General features: G+C 36.4%; 1 pseudogene; it reads right to left on the bottom strand.

Moving 5' to 3' along the window:
• Positions 1-7,523: 7,523 nt before the first annotated feature.
• Positions 7,524-7,874, bottom strand: LOC121477121 (annotated as a pseudogene).
• Positions 7,875-21,332: the final 13,458 nt, after the last annotated feature.

Below are 21,332 nucleotides of genomic sequence, written 5' to 3'. Positions count from 1 at the left end.
AACTGACACTAATGATATTTCATTACATTTTATTTATTTTTAATTTTATTATTATTATTATTATTATTATTATTATTATAGTAAACTCTGGGCCCAACATGAGGCTTGAGCTAAAACCCTCAAGATCTAAAAAACAAAAACAAAACAAAACCCTCAAGATCAAAACTCCCATGCCCCATGGGCTGAGTCAGCCATGCACCCCAAACCAATGTTATTTTAAACAGACTGGGTACAAATCTTCCTGATTGGAAGGCTAACGACAAGTCTACAAACACTCTGCTAAATAATCCACAGGTTATTTTATCTTTCTCCTCCTCGTCATCATCCTCTTCATTTATCATTCTAGGCCCTGTTGAGCAGAACTCTTCAACAGAAGTTTTCACCCTATAAAAATATCCCCCAATCCTCTTAAAATCCAAGTAGTCCAGCTTCCTTTATGTATGGAGGCAAAACTGCATAAGACAAATTTAATTAGATAAACTGAGGAAGCAGTTGAATGAAAGGTAAAGCGCAAGCAGATAGAATGGAACTGGAATACAGTGTGAGAGAGGAGTCCCAATGCCTGGCTTCTCCATCTGACTTTGCCACTTGAATGTTGTTTGATCTTAGATAGATCTTTTAACCCCACCACTACTCTTCCTTCAGGGTTTTACATTTGTACAATGGAGATGCAATACTTTATTCTGCTTACTTTATAGTGCACTTCTAGGATCAGAGAGAGATGGTGCATGTGGAATGCTTCTAGTATTTCCAAATACTATAAATATATGAGTGGTTGTTATTATGTTTTGAACAGAGGTTAAACTTGGTGGACTCATTCAGGAAATCTAAGTCCTAGGTTGCATTTTTCCACCAACCAGCTAGGAAGACTTGAGCATAGTAGTGAGTCTTTTCCAATGCCTCTAAAAAGGGGTAAAGATACCTACTTCACATCTAAAATGTATACAGTCTCTGTAAAATCCAAAGTAATCCAGTTTTCTTCCTGTATAGAAGATTGTCACAAATATCATCACAAAAGTGATTAGATAAAACAAGAAAGGATTTTTGGAAGAGGTGATGTACAAGTTGTTGGCATTTTTTAAACTGTAAAAACAGTAAAAAGAAAGTGTTTTTAAACCGTAAAGCTCCTTGGAAAACTTAAATCCACTTACTGACAGCACCCACGTTTTTTCTATAGAATGAACTAGCAGTGAGGTTGGGCTTGAAACTGTACCAGCATGGGACTGAGCCTGAGTGAGCAGATGTCCATAGTCCTTAACAAGGGATAGGACAGAAGGCCCTTCTAACTGGGAGCTCACCAACTCCCTTTGGTGCTGCTACTGGGACCGCCTGTTGAAAGCCGGGCAGAAAGATCTAAGATTTCTTTGTATGAAAGAGTCAAAACCAACTTACTAAGAGATGATTTAGAAAACAAAGAACATACAAATTGAATTTTTTTCCTTCTTCTTTCTTTCTTTCTCTTTCTTTCTTTCTTTCTTTCTTTCTTTCTTTCTTTCTTTCTCTTTCTTTCTTTCTTTCTTTCTCTTTCTTTCTTTCTTCTTCTTTCTTTCTTTCTTCTTCTTCTTTTTCTTTCTTTCTTTCTTTCTTTCTTTCTTTCTTTCTTCTTTCTTTCTTTCTTTTTTCTTTTTTACTAAAACAAATTTTAAGAACTCGAGTAACAGTAACTTATAGGAAAAAGAATATGCAGTTTTTGATAATAAAAATCAACATAGTTCCCAAATCTAATTATTAGTATCATATTGCTAATGTCTCATATTGATTTTTGATATTAGTAAATCATTGATAATATTGCTTTTGATATGGCCACATTCTAAGGGAGTATGTGTCAGATATATTGGCACAGCTCCCCACGTTTATACCAATTTCTGTTACGAAAGATCCAGTGCTTTCCTGGCTGTTTAGTTTTCTTCAGAAAGTAGTTCTCATAGCTCTCCAGTTCTGTAATCTTCCTACTTCAGTTCTTTAAATTAACTTCGCTGCCAGCAACCAGCCTACTTGGCTTTTGGTATGTTTTAATAAATGTGCTGTTTGGCAATAGAAAGCAGGCAAAGAGTCAGAAGACCTTCAACCAGATAGCCTTTTATGGTTATGAAAATACTACTGCTATTGCTTTTTTTTCCCCACTTTTTCTTTATCTGTGCTGCTTCTGAGAAAAATTACAAAAGTGAGAGCGGAATTACCAAGAACCCTAAAGATCCAAGGAAGTCCTGTCTCTGAAGCTCAATGTAGAAGAGGACATGAGGTATATGGGGAGCTAGTGAGAGCAAATTTTCCTTCTTGTTTGCCATAATCCAGCCAATACAGTGTGCCAGGTGAACTTGAAAGGTGCTCAGCAGAGGGGTACCCCTAGTGAGATTCTGTGTTACCTCTTCAGGCAGATTAACATGGTCACAGTTCAGCACTTATAATGACTGGAGAAGAACAAATACTTCATTTCCCTGTGTATTGAGCTCCTTTGAGAAGAGTGACATACATGAATGAATGAATGAATGAATGATGATCAATGCCAGACAACACTGATACTTCTGGCAGGAAAAAAAAAAAACACTGTCAAATCAGTTACTGGTTAAGGACACTTTTTTTAAGCTATTAAAGTTCTTCAATAACCATTGCTCCATCTTTTGGTAATAGCACTTTAACTCTTCAAATTTAAGTACGTGATTTATATTGAGTAAATTTTTATATAAGGTGTGAAATTTAGATTGTTTCATTTTTTAACAATTGGTGTCCAAGCGTTCCAGTATCATTTGTTGAAAAGGCTATGTACATATCCTTCATTGAGTTTCTTCATGGGTAGAAGTGGAATTCACAGTGTTCCTCTTTAATATACATATTTTCTTTTTCCTTCAATGTAAGAAATTTTTTCCTACTATGCCTTTGAATACTTTTCATAATATTTTATATTTATAAATATAAATATTTAAATTTATTTATATTTAATACATATTTAAATTCATTTATATTTATATATAAATATTTATATAAACATTTATATATATTATATTATATTTCTTAATATTTTTCTTTTCTTTGTTGATTTTGGGGAGATAGATTCATCAATGTGGAGGTTGCTTGATTAGTGTACTTTTACTCCTTTACTTACTCTGTCCCAGAGAGCAGTCAATGAGGCATCTGAGCTCTGCATTTTAGATGAATAACTTAAATTGGCTTGGCTTGGTTTCTACTCTTGTTCTTGTGGAGAATAAAAGCCCAAGGGAAGTAAGAACTAGGAAGCAGGATAACTTCAACTTTATGTGCAGTTATTCTTACTGGATTAGACCACCCACCTCCCATATGAAGACTACAACTCTCATCAGTACTGCCTATGCCTGAATAAAGAAGTCTGCCTAATTTTAGGTTTCAGTTAGCAGGTACAGTTGGCTGTCACTCTACATAGTGTCTTCTAGTTTAACTTTTATCAACCACAGAGGTGATGTTTTGGTTGCCTTCCTTTTCAATTTCTAAATAATCTCAGCAGGAAAGAGCGCTGTTATTTATTAACTTTGAAAGTCCTAACATTTGGTGTATAGGTCAGAAATATTGCATGACACAGCAGAGAATAGAATTTGGAGATAAAAATTACACAGGAAGAAGCCTTAGGTATGGCTTTGAACATTTTTTTTTAAGATTTATTTATTCATTTTTGAGAGAGAGAGTGAGCGCACATGCAAGTGGGGGCAGGGACAGAAGGACAGAATCTCAAGCAGACTCCCCACTGAGCAGAGAGCCTGATGCAGGCTTGATCCCATGAGCCAAAATCACTAGTCAGATCCTCAACTGACTGAGCCACCCAGATGCCCTGATTTTTTTTAAAGGGTTTATTTTTAAGTAATCTCTATACCCAAATGGGGCTCGAACTCACAATCCTGAGATCAAGGGTAGCATGCTTCACCAACTGAGTCAGCCATGCACCCCAAATGATGCAAATCATGCATCATTTGATTTTAATGTGTGTGTGGATTGTTTTGACCTTGACACTTTATATTATACATATTTATGGTTTCAGGTCTCACATTTTGAGTTTACTTTTGTGTATGGTGTAAGAAAGTTCAAGCTTCATACTAGCTTTCTAATGCTACTCTTTTTAGGCATGTGATATTTGACTTTGGTCTGTGTCTTAATAAGCTTGAGGTATTATGACAAAATACTGTAGACTGGAGGGCTTAAACAACAGGCATTTATTTTTCACAATTCCAGAGGGTGGGAAGCCCAAGAACCAGGTGTTGGCAGATTTAGTTCTTGATGAGGGCCCTGTTACTGGCTTGCAGATGGCTGTCTTCCCACTGGCAGAGAAAGGAAGCTCTGGTGTCTTCCTTTTCTTGTAAGGGCACTAATCCCATCATGAATGTTCCACCCAAATGAACTCATCCAAGCCTAATTACCCCCCAAAGATCGCACTTCCTAATACTATCACACTGGGGGTTAGGGCTTCAACATATGGATTTTGGGGGCACACAGACATTCAGTCCATGGCAGCCCACAGCTGTCTTTTATGGGGGCTAGGTGCACAGGTAAGTATGACTTCCTATGGATTCAGGGAACATTTCAGGATTTAAAAAAGAATGTGCCCACGGGCTTTTCACTCCCTTACCAAGAGTGTATAGGCATCTTAGGTGCCAAGTGTATACAGGACTATGAGACCATTAGAAAGAGTCTGTGGGAGCCAGAGTTTCTTGGCAGGAATGCAGAAAGGCTTCTAGGGCCTTGACAAAGGTGCACAGATCCTAGCAAGTAGGCTATGAAGTATCATCATCAAATAACAACCATGTAGGTGGCCAGAACCACATCTATAAGCAGGTTTTAGTAAAGGGTTTCTGGTTTTTAAAAATTTTTATTATTGGGGTGCCTGGGTGTCTCAGACATTAAGTGTTCGACTTGTGATTTTTGCTCAGGTTTTGATCTCACAGGTTGTGAGATTGAGCCCCATGTTGGGCTCTATACTTGGCGGGGCTTCTGCTGGGATTCTCTCTCTCCCTCTGCCCTTCCCCAACATGACCTCTCTGTCAAATAAATAAATAAAAATCTTTAAAATTTTTATTATTGAAGGATAGTTGACGTATAATGTTATATTAGTTTCAGGTGTACAACTGTGATTTGACAATTCTGTACATTACTTAATGTTCATCACTATAGGTGTAGTCACCATCAGTCACCCTACAATGTTATTATAATATTGACTATAATCCCTAAACCATATTTTTCATCTCCATGACTCATTTATTTTACAACTGAAAGCTTGTACCTATTAATCTCCTTCACCTATTTTGTCCCCTGCCCTTCTAGCAACCACCAAGGGAAAGGTTTTAAAGTATAAACTGACACAGCTTGTTATGCAAACTTATCTTTTCCTAAGCACATTATGTAATATATTAATTGCACTGATTAATACATTGAGGTTAATAATTAGTAATAAATAATCATAATCAGTTAATGAATGAAATGCACTAGTGGTCCCCTATATTTTATGCCATCTGTATCCATGCCCTTTGATAGTGCTGGTCCTATACTGATTCTGGGCTTGTTCATATGATTTTCTTTGGCCAATGGAATAGTAGCAGACATGATACAAGCAGAGGTTTGAAAAAGTACTTGGGTATTGTACTCCTGTCCTGGAATCCTGCAATTCCTATGGAAACAGTCTTGTATGGTTTGTTGAAGGATAAGAGACTACATGGAACAAAAATGAGTCATGAGTCCCTGAACTACTCCTTTAGATGACTGCAGACATAGGGAAGAACCCAAATGAGAGCAGCTAAACCTAGCCCAGGTCAACAAAACAATTGAGGTGATTTTTATATCCATAAGAAATAATAAATAGTTGATGTTGTAAACCTCAAAATTTTTTAAAAAAATAATTTGCTTTTTAAGTTCCAGTATAATTAATGTACAGTGTTCTATTAGTTTCAGGTGTACAATACAGTGATTCAAAAATTCTATACATTACTCAGTGCTTATCATAAGCATACTCTTAATCCCCTTCACTCATTCCTCCTCTCCCCCTACTACCATTTTGGTAACCACCAGTTTGCTCTCTATAGTTAAGAGTCTGTTTTTTGGTTTGTCTCTTTTTTTCTTTGTTCATCTGTTTTATTTCTTAAATTCTACATATGAGTGAAATCATATGGTATTTGTCTTTCTTTGATAGACTTCTTTTACCTAGCATTATACTGTCTAGGACCATCCATGTTGTTGTAAATGACAAGATTTTCTTCATTTTTATGGCTAATATTCCATTGTGTGTGTGTGTGTATGTAAATATATATATATATATGTATATATATATATATATATATATATATAACATTTTTATCCATTCATCTATTGATGGAAATTTGTGTTAAGTCCATCTTTTGGCTATTGTAAATAATGCTGCAATAATATAGGGATGCATGTGTCTTTTCGAATTAGTATTTTTATTTTCATTGGGTAAATACCCAGTAGTGGAATTACTGGATCATATGGCAATTGTATTTTTAATTATTTAAGGAAACTCCATGCTATTTTCCATAGTGGCTGCATCAGTCTGCATTCCCATCAACAGTGGGTGAGAGTTCCTTTTTCTCCACCTTCCTGCCAACACTTGTTTCTTGTGTTTTTGATTTTAGCCATTCTGAGTGTGTGAGGTGATATCTCATAGTGGTTTTGATTTGCATTTCTCTGATAATGAGTGATGTTGAACATCTTTTCACATGTCTCTTGGCCATCTGGATGTCTTCTTTGGATAATGTCTGTTCATGTCCTCTGCTCATTTTTAATTGGATTATTTGGTTTTGGATGTTGAGTTGTATAAGTTGAGTTGTATAAGTTCTTTACATGTTTTGTATACAAACTCCTATCAGATATATCATCTGCAAACATTTTCTCCCATTCAGTATGTCATCTTTTTGTTTTGTTGATTGTTTCCTTTATTGTGCAGAAGCATTTTATTTTGATATACTTCTAATAGTATTTTTATTATTTTTTTGCTTTTGTTTTCTTTGCCACAGAAAATGTGCTACAGTGTTGTCAAAGAAATTGTTGCCTGTGTTCTCTTTTAGGATTTTTATGGTTTCAGGTCTCACATTTTGAGTTTACTTTTGTGTATGGTGTAAGAAAGTTCAAGCCTCAAAGTTTTAAGATGATTGGTTATACAAGAATAACTAACTTATTTCTGAACCAAATTTCCAAAAATAGAGAAAAGAGATTCTTAAGAGGCCTTTTAAGCATTTTTGACCATCTCTCTACCCTGCATTTACTTCACTTGAACTGCAATGCAGTTCAACAGGGGAGTGAATAAAAAAGAGATTTTGAGTTTACTTGAAGGGAAAAATAAGGGTGTCCCTTGAACAAGACTATGTGACTAGAACTGCCTCCACTGCAAATTTCTAATACTTTCAAGAAAGCAGCATACACATCAGGATATATGAGATGATGATGCAGTGGCAAACAACTCCCAAATCTCAGTGGCTTTTGGCACAGCACAACTTTATTTTTTATTTATTTGCTGTTTTTTGGGTATGTTTAATGACTGAAACAAAACAGACCTAAAACCACAGTTTCTGGAAGAACCATTTGTTTTTTCCAGGTCTTGTACTTCTCCTCAAACCTGACCGTGGTCTTTCTTTGGGCCTTGCTTTTAAGAACAGAGTATCTGAAGACATCCTTGAATGACAGTTTTGTCAAGGGGATGTCCACAGAGTACCTTGTGGGTATGAGGTGATAGTAGTTATAAAGTTTCACAAAAGACTTGATCTTTAAGCTCTTGTCGATCAGAGCATGGCTGTAGAGATATGCTTAGATGACATCATCAGTATTCTTCACAATGACTGCTTTGTGTCTGGATTAGCATCCAGCTGGACCAGCACCACCTTTCTGGATTGCATGAACTAGCCCATCTTGACACCAGTCACTTGAGCCTATAGCAGAAAGCGGTAACATAATTTTATACTTCTACTTGCCACATGTCTTACTTTGGATGGAAGGCCTCTGCTCATTGCAAACTTTCAGAGACACAGGCTGATAGATGCTCCATCTCGACACATGCTTCTATAATCACCAAGGCAAAAAAAAAAATGAAAGGAGGAATGTGGTGAGTTGAATTCTGGCTCTTAACGCTCTTAATGCGACTGCATGGAAGAAACATATGGCACTTCCATTTGCATTTTACTGGTCTAAGCAAGTCATACAGGAGAGGGAAATACAATCCATCTGTTTGTCTGGAAGGAGAGAGAAGCAGAACATGCCCTAATATCTTCTACATGCAAAAAATACTTGGTTCAGACTCCTTTTTATGTGCAAAATATACTTGCTCCCACCCCAAGGGAGCAAAAAAAGAACAAAAAGCCCCATGGAAGAATAACACCAAATACAATGTTGACGATATCAAATGATGTGCTATAGTCTCTACAGCAGGTCTAGAAATGGTGCTTTTTAGTCCAGAGACTTTAGGGCTACTGAGGTAAGTTTTCTCTCCTTTACATATCTAACTTACAATGATTACATTGGATAGAGTAACTGCATAACACTTTCCCACTGAGAAAGGTAACAACTGGGAGACATACAGTAGAGCAATTCTAAAATCCTATTAGGCAGACACTTTGAGAGCCCTTCCACTAAGAGTGAACCCTGGTCCTCTTATAATGTGTGTTCCATTAGTGTAAGCTTCTGTCCACCTCTTTACTCATTCTATCCTCAGATAGAATGACTTATGGTTGATAATTTTGGAAAATAAATTGGGAATGCTTATGTCAGTTCTGCCTCTCTTCCTCCTAAGAGCGGGCATCCTTTGAGGGGCAGCCATTCACCTATGCTTTGCCATGTTCCACCTGATTAGGTATGCTATCCTCCTAGTTCGCCGGAGAACTGGTCTATCCCTGATTCAGCATTGCCTAGTGGATAAAGTAAGCATGACAAATACTGTGATTCAGATGGCAAGTCTATTTAGTTGCACAGCTAAGCTACATACATAGCTTTTATAACTTCTAGTGGTGATATTTTGATTCCTTATCACCGACTTGTTTTATTTCTCAATTTTTTCAAATGGGAATGATTAAGCAGATTTTTCTGAGAATTCAACAGTTGAGTTTTTATTTTAGAAATTCCGGTTAGCCTTATGTTAGAATGTCTTCATCAATATTTGTGTTCTTTTCTCTAATTGCTTTGGTCTGTTTGTTTTATTCTTTTCATTCATGATTTTTTTTTTTTTTTAGGATTTTCCTTCATGTTGGAAATTATATTTTTAGCATGCTTCTATTTCTGTTTCTATTTTTTTTAGTTCTATAATTATTTTATTTTAGCACTAAATTAATTTTTCTGCAGACTCCTCTTTTATGTTGTTTGGCTGATATTTGAGTATAGATATATATTCTCAGTATATATATGTATATATATACATATATATATATATGTTTCTCAGATATAGAAGAGAGATTAATTTCTGTAAATCTTGATCAATTGCATAAGGGAGATGAAGGAAATAGAAGAGTAAAGATAATTCCTAGATGTCTGGTTTGAATAATTGGGTGATGCTGTTCATTAATATAGATATTTCAGCAGGAGGAAAATATTGACTCCAGAAACAAATTTCTTTTGCACACTGGACCTGATTGTTTTACCCAATAACACCTCAGGCCTGAAGAATTAGGAATTTTCATGGGACAGACCTGACTAGGCTAGCTCAATGGGAGAGAGGGGGACTTGAGAGACATGTAAACATTGATTTTTCTAAAGAGACAGTCAGGGATCCCTGGGTGGTGCAGCGGTTTGGCGCCTGCCTTTGACCCAGGGGGCAATCCTGGAGGCCTGGGATCGAATCCCACGTTGGGCTCCTGGTGCATGGAGCCTGCTTCTCCCTCTGCTTGTGTCTCTGCCTCTCTTTCTCTCTCTGTGTGTGACTATCATAAATAAATAAAAATTAAAAAAAATAAAGAGACAGTTATCAGAATATGAGGAAGGAGTGTTTAAAAAATTATTGAAAAGTGACAAAGAATAAGTTTCAGAAATTTACCTCAGTTTTTAGAATCCTGAATTTCAGTAAAGAAGAACTCCTCTCTTGCCTTATGACTTCTAATTTGTGTATAGGATGGCTCCAAGCTCCTGGAATCCAGTACTTTCTACAGTACTATAATTTTTAAAAAATATTTTATTTATTTTACTCATGAGAGACACACAGAGAGAGAGGCGGAGACATAGGCATAGAGAGAAGCAGACTCCCTATGAGGAGCTGTGATCCCAGACCCCAGGATCATGGATGGCCCTGAGCCGAAGGCAGACGCTCAAACCCTGAGCCACCCAGGCATCCCTACAGTACTATAATTTACCAGCAGTCAGACTGGTGAGCTAGTATTAGATTCTAGGAGCTATTTCTAAAATAGGGAACATAAGAAAATATGTTTTAATTTCCAAAAAGAAGACAATGTAGAAGAGAGCTCTAGATAAACTGAATGGACAGATGATAGAGGAATTCAGAAAAAGGTCACACAAAGATAGAAGGAAAAATAAAATTGAAGGCAGAGAGGTGAGAAGAGGGTATTCTAGTCAGAACCAAGGATAAAAAGGACGGAATAAAAATTGACTGTGAATGTGTGTGTGTATGTATGTGTGTGTCTGTAAATGTATGAAGAAAATGAGAGAGTGAGAGCGAGAAAGAACACCACGAATGGAAGTATTGAATGCAGTAAGAAGACAAGCCTAACTAGAGAAAAGTTTTCACTGGCAGGCTTGGAAAACAATGATAGGCCTTGCGGAATCTTGGTCTTCTACAGAAAGACTTGGCAAGAGTTCAGATTAATTTGAGGGGTAAATGGGAGACATTTTGGAGTGTTTTAGTAGGAGAGTCATAATGCAGAATTGTTTTTGAACAATTGAACTGATGGTAAAGCCATGTGCAGAGCAGACTGACAATGGAGAATGACGGGAGATGTGCAGATGAGTGTAGAGCAACTGTAATCATTCAGAGAGGAGAGAGAGAAGGGCCTAGAAAAAGTATAGCCATGGGAGAATGGATGAAGACAAGAGGCATTATAAATAAAGAAGCAGGAACCTGGCATTTGGGATAGTAATGTTAATGGAAACCAATTTTTCTTTCTTTCTTTCTTTCTTTCTTTCTTTCTTTCTTTCTTTCTTTCTTTCTTCTTTCTTTCTTTCTTTCTTTCTTTCTTTCTTTCTTCTTTCTTCTTCTTTTTTTTTATAAAGGTTTTATTTATTTATTCATGAGAGATACGCAGAGAGAGGCAGAGACACAGGCAGAAGGAGAAGCAGGCTCCACACAGGGAATCCGATGTGGAACTCGATCCTGGGACCCCAGGATTACACCCTGAGCCAAAGGCAGACTCAACCACCGAGCCACCCAGGCGTCCCTGGAAACCAATTTCTTGGGGGCAAAGCACAAGAAGGAGCTTAAAGAAAAATATTGACACTTTACTGGCATGTACACCTGAACTGTGGGGAGAATGGTACTAAGACTGCACTTGGGAATGGTTAGAACAAGGGATAGTTCTCTCTTACTCCCAACCCTGGACCGAGGCCATCTCCACGAGGTAGAGGAGCTAGCCACCACCGGCTAAAGGGGATGGCTTTTTGCCCAGTATGATAAAAAAAATCATGTAATGATAATTTTGAAAAATTAAAGGGAAAGGAGACGCTCAGCAATGATCCTACAACAATAGTGCAGTTATTGGAATCTTTTACTCATTTCCTTATCATTGTCTGTAGATGTAAATTTTTATGTTGTTGCAATTTTAAATTGGTTGTTTTCCACTACATCAGCAACACGAACATTTTTTTTATATTGCTGCATAGTCCCCATACTTTTGTAAATGGCTTTTATTTATTTATTTAAAGATTTTTATTTATTTATTCAAGAAAGAGAGAGAGAGAGAGAGAGAGAGAGTCAGAGACACAGGCAGAGGGAGAAGTAGGTTCCACGCAGGGAGCCCCATGCCGAACTTGATCCAGTGACTGCAGGATCACACTCTGGGCGGAAGGCAGGCACTAAACCACTGAACCACTCAGGGATTCCCTAAAATGGCTTTTAGATATTTTTTTGAAAGGATAAGTGGTTGGGTACTAAGCCTTTTTTAATATTTAGCCATTTAAAATAATACTGTTATGAATATATAAATATAGACCTTTTTCTTTTGAAGTTTTACATATCGAATTCCCACAAGGAGGGGCTACTTGGTAGAATAATGAGTCTAATTTTTTTTGCTGCGTATTGGCAAATTGCCTTCCAAAGGATTGTATAACGTTTGTCGCCAGCAACACTGTGTGTGTGTATTTTGTCAGCATTGTATTGCCTAATTTCAACGGCAATAGCTAATAATTATTACTAGTCAAAAATTATTATAAATTTTAAAGCCAATAATTATTATTAGGTATAAAATTATACCTTACTGTTTTCAAACATTGCATATTTCTTGTTACTGGTGAGGACTTGAATATTTTATTTATGTATTCATTGTATTAGCTTTTATGTTAATTCCTCATCCATATTTTTGGTCAGTTGACTGTCTTATCACTAAGATTTTGTGTAGTTTAATCTATTAATTATTTTCTTTGGCTGTTTCTATTATATTTTAACCATAAAAGGTCAACATCTTTCTGAAGATGATACATCAGTTTTCCATGATTTGAATGGATTTATAAAAGGTGATGTACTCACTGATCCAACAGAAAATATCTTCCTGCATAATGTGAAGGATATCTCCACGTTATATTTTTTGCCAATTTTTTTTTACCATTAATGCTATGAATTTTTTTTTATAATAATCAGAATTGTCTAGAAATTGAGTGCTTTGCTGGTTCTAGAGCTAGGACCGTTTACTGAATACTGGCCCTATTTGTAGATGTCAAGTTTCAAGTGGGTTGAATTTTGAAGATAATTTTTTTTTTTTTTTTTTAGATTTTATTTATTTGAGAGAGAGAGAGAGAGAGAGAGAGAGAGAGCAAGCATGAGTAGGGGGCAGAAGGAGAGGAAGAAACAGGCTCCTTGCTGAGTGGGGAGCCCGATGCAGGGAGTGGGATCCCAGGACCCAGTGATCATGACCTGAGCCGAAGCAGACGTGTAACTGACTGAGCCACCCACGACCCCCTAGAAGACATCTTCGAGGTACTAGACCCCCTAGAGAACTATTTCGGGGTACCTGGATGGTTCAGGCAGTAGAGCCCGAGATTCTTAATCTCAGGGTTGTAAGTTTGATTCCCCATTAGGCAGAGAGTTTACTTAAAGATAAAGAAATAAAATAATTAAAAAAAAGATTTTAAAAGAACTCTTACAAATTTGAAGTTCAGGAAAAAGATGACTTTAGAAAGGAAATTAAATGTGTCTACTTCTTATTTATGTGAGATTTCCTAAGAAGAATAAACTTTTCATTGCTTTTCAAATGAGTAGTAGAGAATTATGATGGTAGGTAATTTGAAAAAAAAATTCAACAATCCAACACTAAACTGATTATTTCCTTTATTAGAAAGCAATTTTCTTTCCAAAAGAAATAATCTACCTACAGTCACAAATCAAACTTTTTACACTTGATTTGATGTTAGTCTTTAGAAGAGACTCTCTGAGAGGCTCATCATTATCCCATACTGCTTGATTTGCCACAGAGAAGAGGTTAATGATGCATCTTCTGGGCATTAAAAGAGAAAGTTTCCTTGGTCTTCTGATGAATTCTTTCTCTTAGGTACAAGCCTGTCTTCCGTGGCAAATGGTACCCAATTGTCCACAATTTGAAGCTGTTCCTGATAGAATTTTGTTGTAACCACTTTAAATTCCATGTTTTGTGCCACGTGTTTCCTGTATCTGGAAGCAGGATGGGGCAAAGAGGAGATAAGGTACTCACTGGAAACCTCCACGATGTGCGAAGTATAAGGTATTTCTATTTACAAACAAAAATCCCTGCATTGTAAGGCTAAAATCTGATCTTCGTTGTCAATAGCAGAATAGTTTATTTAGTTGACTGAACAAACACTTACATAGTGCTTTTTATGTGCTAGATATATTGCAACCCTATGAGTTGAGTATTCTTTGTAATTTTGATTTTAAGATGGGGAAACTGAGGTTCAGAGAGGTTAAGTCACTAGATCAAGTCACACAGCTGGTAAGTGGCAGAGCCAGGATTTAAAGAGTGTCTGATTCTGGAGACTTATAGTGTTCACCACTCAGTAAGGCCAGAATTAGGAACAAAATATCCTGACTTGTGATTTAGTCCTCTTTGCAGTAAACTAGGTAAGTGCACATTCAAAGCCAGATCCATATTTTTGTCTGATGAACCTCTTCTATCAAATTTTCATCAGTGTTCCTGCAGATCGTGCTCCATGCACTTGATCTACTGCCAGTCTTTATAAATGGCTCTACCACACAAAGGAAACAAATCACTTCCTTTCTCTAAGGAACTGGACAACAGAAAGTACTGAAGTTTTTTGCTAGAAGTCATACTCTTTGAAGGATATAGGTATTAAGGTAGGATTTCTTGCTTGGCTGCTTCAAAGAACTAAAAAAGGAAACCAAACACAAGTGTGGTCAAGCTAGAAGAGATCCAAATATACCCATGCTTTCTACTACAGGCAACTGAAGGGCCACACCAACTTTATTCTCTTCAGTGCACTTGTTCACAAATTATATGAAGGCAAGGTTAATCCCTGGAGAAGCAAGAGAGTTTAAGAAGTGTTCTTAACAGTACACTATTTAATAGACTACGCAAGAGGGTTCAGATAATCAGCACAGTGATTTTTACCACTTCTACTTTAATATGGATTAAATTATTGCAACTACAAATTGTCAACTAGCTTTGCTACGGCTATCTCTAAGGGAGGGAGGAGATTTGCTACGACTATCTCTCATGAGTTTATGAATATTATCTTCGATTTCTATTCTTTTGGATTCCTCACTTCCTTCTTAACGGCAGTGCAAATCTTAAAGCATTATCCTAAAATGTATTATCATTTAAGGCTTCTTTGAAATAACTAATGCTTAGTTTTTTCTGATATAAAAAAATAGAAGAAAACAGAAGATGACTTAAAATGTCAATGTTTATAACATTCAGAGGTATCAACATTATTATTCGTATACCGTCTTCTCACAGTAAAAGACTTACTTTTCTGTATAATGAACTCAAGCATTGCTTTAGCCAGAACTTTGAACTGTTCGCTTAGGAGAACGGCAACATATGGTTTTCCTCTTCCACTTTTTAATATTTTGGTCTCCGGTGAATCCCCATACAAAAGCTTCCTTCCTTTAGCTGGAGTCCACAAATGAAAGGCTTTTCTTTTTCTGATTGTAGATTAGCCTGCCAAGAAACAAACACGAGCTGGAGAACATCACTTTAATTTATTGATGGGATACAGATGACAAGGAAGTCTGTCCTCTTGTAGGCTTTTGGGAACGCTTCAAGCTGACCCAGCACAGCCGAGTTCATACGGCAAAGACAGACTTTGCCAAAAACCAAAGCCAATAGTCATTGCAAACCTCTGAACCAAAACATTCCTTTAGTGCTTGAATTTCCCTATAATTTGTGTAGATTCCCTTTTTGTCAATGAAGCTAGCAGTGGATAACTAGCTTAGTGCAATCAGACAAAACAACTGTGCCATTCATTCAGTAATTAGATGAGAGCCGGACTGCATGCTTTATGGTTTCCGCTCTTCATTCTTTCCTTTCTTTTCAAGTCCTTGGAGACAAACTCTGGGATGTTTGGCAGAGCGAGGCCCTTGTTGAGAATATCCTGTCTTTTTTACTTCAGGGCTGCTAATAAGTTCTATTCTCAGAGGCAAAACATTAGATGCACAGGCAGGGAGGTTCAGCCAAGTTAAAAAAGTTTGGTTCTTATGTTGTGTTACCTTTTGCCTCGCTTTACAGTTTTGCCTTACCCAAGGCTGAAGAAGGCTTAATTCTTCTATCTAACAGCATGTAAATGAATTTGATACTCAAGCTAAATGCTTATAGCAGATTTTATATAAATTACTTTTTAAAGTTTCAGACATAAAACTGTGTGAGAAGTAAAGCAGAGCCAGAGATAGGAAAAATAAAGGGACCGCAGGGCTGTGTGGTTGGTTTATGTTCTTGGAGGAGCACAGAGCAAATTCAATTTCTGGGAGTTCTGGGAGGCACCTTGGTCTAATTGTTATGCTAATACCATTCCTTCTTTTTCAGATTATTATTATTATTATTTTTTTAAATTTCCTAAACCATTGTAAGGGAATGGAGGGAAAGCTACCAGAAAATAGGAAAGGCAGTTCAGGTTTTGTTGCCACTGCTACCTTGAAGATGCAGTGCTGTCGACATCCACAAAATAAGTGATGTTGGCTTCCTTCACTGAAGGTCACCCCCGGCTTTGGCAGTCAGGAGGCTTGGTTGCAAGAAATACCATTTGAACTACTTAAAGAGAAAGAGGTATATTTTTTGGGCTGCTGTATAAACTATCGGCAGGACGAGAGTAGGTGTCTTCATGGTGACTGGAATCAAAGACCTAGAGTCTACCTTCTTCCTAACCCCCTCTCTTCTCTGCTTCCCCTTTGGCTTGATCTTTTTTTTTTTTTCTTCTTCTTCTTTTTTTTCTGGGCCAACCTGGAACCACAGCTAGGTGTTAAAAATAAACTGAGGCATACTAAAATTTTTTAGTTTATTTGAGCAAAAGTTGATTCGAATTAGTGCCACACTAGAAGTGGTTAGAAGTGTTCCTCCAGCAGGATGTGGTAGAGAGATTTTATAGGGAAAAGGTGGAAGCAAAGTAGGAAAATCATTGATTGGTTATAGTTTAAAGCCTAATTGGCTATTTGTGATGGATTTTCCTTAGGTTTTGATTGGTACCCGGAGGCATTTACAGATTTAGATTTTTGTTTGCTTGTATAGGCTCCTGTAGCATTAGTACCACTTGAGTCTCATGGCCTTGAAGGGGAGCAAAATATGATGCCCAGTTATGCCTTTTTGGCATAAGGATTATCGTGATCCGATTACTTGGGAATGCCATGGGTTGAGATGCTCCTCTGAAAATATAGTAGAAGGGACTTTACCAAGTAGAATTATACCAAGTATATCTTTTTTTTTAAATTCAAGTTAGTTAATACATTGAGTTAATACATAGTGTAGTATTGGTTTCAGGTGCAGAATTTTGTGATTTATCACTTACATATAAGACCTAGTGCTCATCACAAGTGCCCTCCTTAATGCCAATCACCCATTTAGCCAATCCCCACCCACCTCTCCTAGAGCAACCCTTAGTTTGTTCTCTACAGTTACTCAGTCATCAAAAAGAATGAAATCTTGCCATTTGCAATGACATGGATGGAACTAGAGTATATTGTGCTAAGCAAAATATACCAAGTATATCTTAGTTGTAACATTAGGGAGTGAGGAGGGGATAGTCAACCGGATTGCAAAGGAAATGGTTTTTGTAGCCTTGGTCTGACATAGAACAGGGGAATTTTATAATTGCATTGAGTTTAAACTCCCCTTCTACTCTAAGAAACATTTGAGGATTTTTCTAAGTATTACAAAATAGTACATTACTATTAAACAAAAATCTAAGTTTTCTCGTTATGAAAGTGGAAAGCAAGTCTGCCTGAAGGTGGACTGTAGGGTGTAAGGCATGAAGGGGAGGATGAAATTATTACCTTGCTCTAGCAAGGGGATCTGCAAACTTATTCTGTAACAGCTATATTATAAATATTTTTGGCTTTGCAGGGCATAGTCTGTACTTTAACTAGGCAACTATATTAACAATGAGGCGAGAAAAGCAGCTAAAGGCGGTATGTAAATTAATGGGCATGTTTCAATACATTTTTTTAAGATTTTATTTATTTATTCTTGAGAGACAGAGAGAAAGAGAGAGGCAGAGACATGGGCAGAGAGTGAAGCAGGCTCCATGCAGAGAGCCTGATGTGGGACTTGATCCCGGGTCTCCAGGATTACATCCTGGACTGAAGGCAGCGCTAAACCGCTGAGCCACCTGGGCTGCCCCATCAATACATTTTTAAAAACATATTTATTTTTTATTTTAGAGAGAGAAAAAGAGAGTACAGAATGGGGTGAGGGGCTGAGGGAGAGAGAATTTCCAGCAGACTCCCCACTGAGTGAAGAGCCTGATGCTGGATTAGATCTCACCCTGAGATCATGACCTGAGCTGAAATCAAGAGTCAGATTTCAGCTGACTGACTGAGCCATCCAGGTATCCCGGGCATGCCTAATTTTTTATCTGTTTTACTTTTAGGACATAATGGTTACTGACAATATATGTTGTGAACAAATTTGTTCCTTTATTTGTAATGCTTACAGTCATATGAGCATGCCATTATTATTGGCATTTGAAATGTATTTCAGTTGAAACGTGAAGTCTTTTATGAACTGAAAAACTTGGAAATCCTTCAAACAGAGGATTATATTTTGATATAACTTTCGGTATTTCCATTATATCCCTTTATTTTTAAGCATTTATTAGCTATAAAAAATCACTTTGGGATCAATCTTGATGTGTTTCCTAAATGTGACGATTGTCAAATAAGAAAATGTATTTTTCATATTTCATCAATTCTAAGACAAAGATTTTTTAAAAAACATTTTAATGTCTCTGAAGTCAGTGTTCTTCTAATGATGGAAAGCATCTTAGAAATTCCGAAACTCATGAAAAAGTTGTAATTACCTGCATGACATTGATCTCAAACTCCTTTCTTGGAATCTTACGGTAAGATACAGAAAGCATGAAAGTTTATAGTATGAAGGTCAGTGTCATAGAAGAAAATTCTTGAGACAATGATGGAGTGATCTTTTAAGAAATGCACATGCTGCCCATTTTCCTGTCACAAAGGAGTCTTTTTTGCGGAAAGTAATATATTATCAATGAACCTCAATCAAAATGTGATTTAGAAAAGCATCTAAAGTAATTTGAAATACTTTTACTGATGTGTTATGAATGTATATTCCTTTTTATATATGCACAAGAGTAATATACAATAAAAATTTGTGTCTGAGTCCAAAAGAACTCTTCCAAATAAGTGTATAAATTCTACAGGATAAAAAAAGCATTGTGTCATAGATTAATTGGAAGTGCTTTCTTTTTCTTAGTGGTATGTAATATAATGGTGCTTTTTACAATCAATTATGTGTTAGATGAAATGAAATACAGTAATATATATATTTAAATTAACAAATGACAACTTTATATCTTATATTTGAAGTAATATTAAAAAATCCCTTTACCGTTTCTATTAAAGAAAATCCAAATGATGACCTTATCCTCCATTTACTCATTGAACTCTCGTGAAATCTTTCAAAACACAACTTGAAAAGATCCAGCATGAATGTTTAATTTCAACACATTGAATTCAAAGCCAAATACATGTTTTACAAGGATCACATCTAGGTTGTGATTATCCTCAGCACCATCAGTCTCAATGTCATCTTTATGTTTTCTTTATAAAGTTTTTGACATTTTTTAGAAGTATTTTGTAATAAATACCACTTCAGTGGCAGTAAGGATAATTTGAGGCCCAATTAATGATGGTTTATTGGGAATATTTTGAATGGCAGGTATGACAACCTTGATGATTTTATAGTTGTAAGCTAGTGTCTTATTCGTACTCAGGAGAATATATTTTAGAAATTACTTATTGTCAGTATTTACTACTTTAGTTGAAACAGACATGCGTTACGGGATTGATGTGCTTAGGAGGGAAGTATTAGGTCTGCTAGAAACCAAACCTATGGTTAATAAAGAAAATTCTTCAGAAGTAGCTGAGTTTTGATAAGGACTTAAATATACAGTTGAGTGTAGTTGAACACCATCTGTCACATGGCAATCTGGGTCATGAGTATGGCTTAAGTAATGTCAAATGGTTTTGATATTCTTCCCATGAAATATATAATAACTAATCATTTGAGAGGAAAGGTTAAAGTTTGGTCAAAGTAACAACTTTGATTTGCCAGTTTGATTTGATTACTAATCACACATTATCAACATTAGCAGTAGTTTCCTTAGTGATACTTGGCTACCTTTTTGCATGATATGAAATGTGGTCATGTATTGAAAGAAACATTCTGACATCTAACTTATAATTGTTGACTTCTACTCTCTGATTACCATATGCTTCAGGATTTATGCTATCATCTGCAAGTTTTGGCATGCTTTTGGGAGATACCATTTTACCAGTATTCAGGATAGAAAGTGATCTTACTTCTTTCATTAAGTCACCCACATTAAGGTGTTTTGTTACTATTTCATTGTGTCTTTTCCTACCTATAGTGTATTAATGAGCAAGATGTTGGGCAATAACATGGTTCTTGCAGGGATTAATAATATATTTTTTGTCTAAAATATAAAGAGTTATTCTCTTCTTGTGATTCAATTTTCATTTTAATTACTTTTAGGATATAACATTTGATCTCTCTTGGAGTCACACTAATTTAATATATTAAGGAATTTGCTTGTGCTTTGGCAACTCTGAAAACTAATTTGACTTTCTACATTGTAAATGGATTATACATCTCCAATTTTTGTATGTAGATCAGTAGGCTTGGTGTAATTGGTTCTTGGAAATGGAGTTTTACTGTACAAGTAACTGAAATGGACCAGAAAGTGGGTGGAGGCTGGCAGAATTTTGAGGAACATGACAGAGAAAGACTAAATTTTTTTCAATCTACTGCTAGTTAATAATTTGGATTTGATGACCCTGCTCAGTAAGGCTCAGAAGTGAAGAACATGTTACTGGATATTGCAGGAAGGGGATCCTTGATATTTAGTGCTAGAGAACTTTGCAAAAGTGTCTTGCAATTAATTATGCATAAAGTAGAACTTGTAAGTGAGGCTATTTTTAAGGAAAGTATTGAAGGAGCCATGTGTTTTCTTTTTCCTGTTTACAGTAAAAGGTGAGAGGAGAGCGATAAATAGAAGGAAGAGTTGTGAAACAAAGGAAACAGGACTTGATAATCTTGAAAATTCTTAGCTTCCCCCATGGCAAATTACTAAATTAAGATATGGCACCTGAGCAGTGTCAAGAAAGCTTGTTTTAGAGAAAAGGCTAAGGGTGTGATATTACAACCTTTTGCTAAAACTCAGAAAGATCAAAAGCACAGAGTATTCAGTCACACAAAAGGCCCTTTCAAGAGATTAAGACTGTGCCTCACAGATTCTCTCATTCAAACCAAGGAGACTATAGGAGGTTTTAGGGTGTTGTCCCTCAACCATATCAGCAGGAGACTAAGGGAAAGAAGGATTTATCTCGTAAAGATCTGTGAGTGTAGCTTTTTTCTAATGGAGTGAACCCCATTAAAATCCACAGGAGACCAACAAAGTTCTTGAGAAAATTATTCCAACAGAACACCACCAACTTGGATTAAACTGGACAGAGAGAATGCAAAACGAAAGCA

This window comes from Vulpes lagopus, chromosome 16, assembly GCF_018345385.1.
Source record: "Vulpes lagopus strain Blue_001 chromosome 16, ASM1834538v1, whole genome shotgun sequence".
NCBI classification, from domain to species: Eukaryota; Metazoa; Chordata; class Mammalia; order Carnivora; family Canidae; genus Vulpes; species Vulpes lagopus.
The sequence above is the reverse complement of the archived record's forward strand: the minus strand, read 5'-3'. Positions and strand labels throughout refer to the sequence as shown.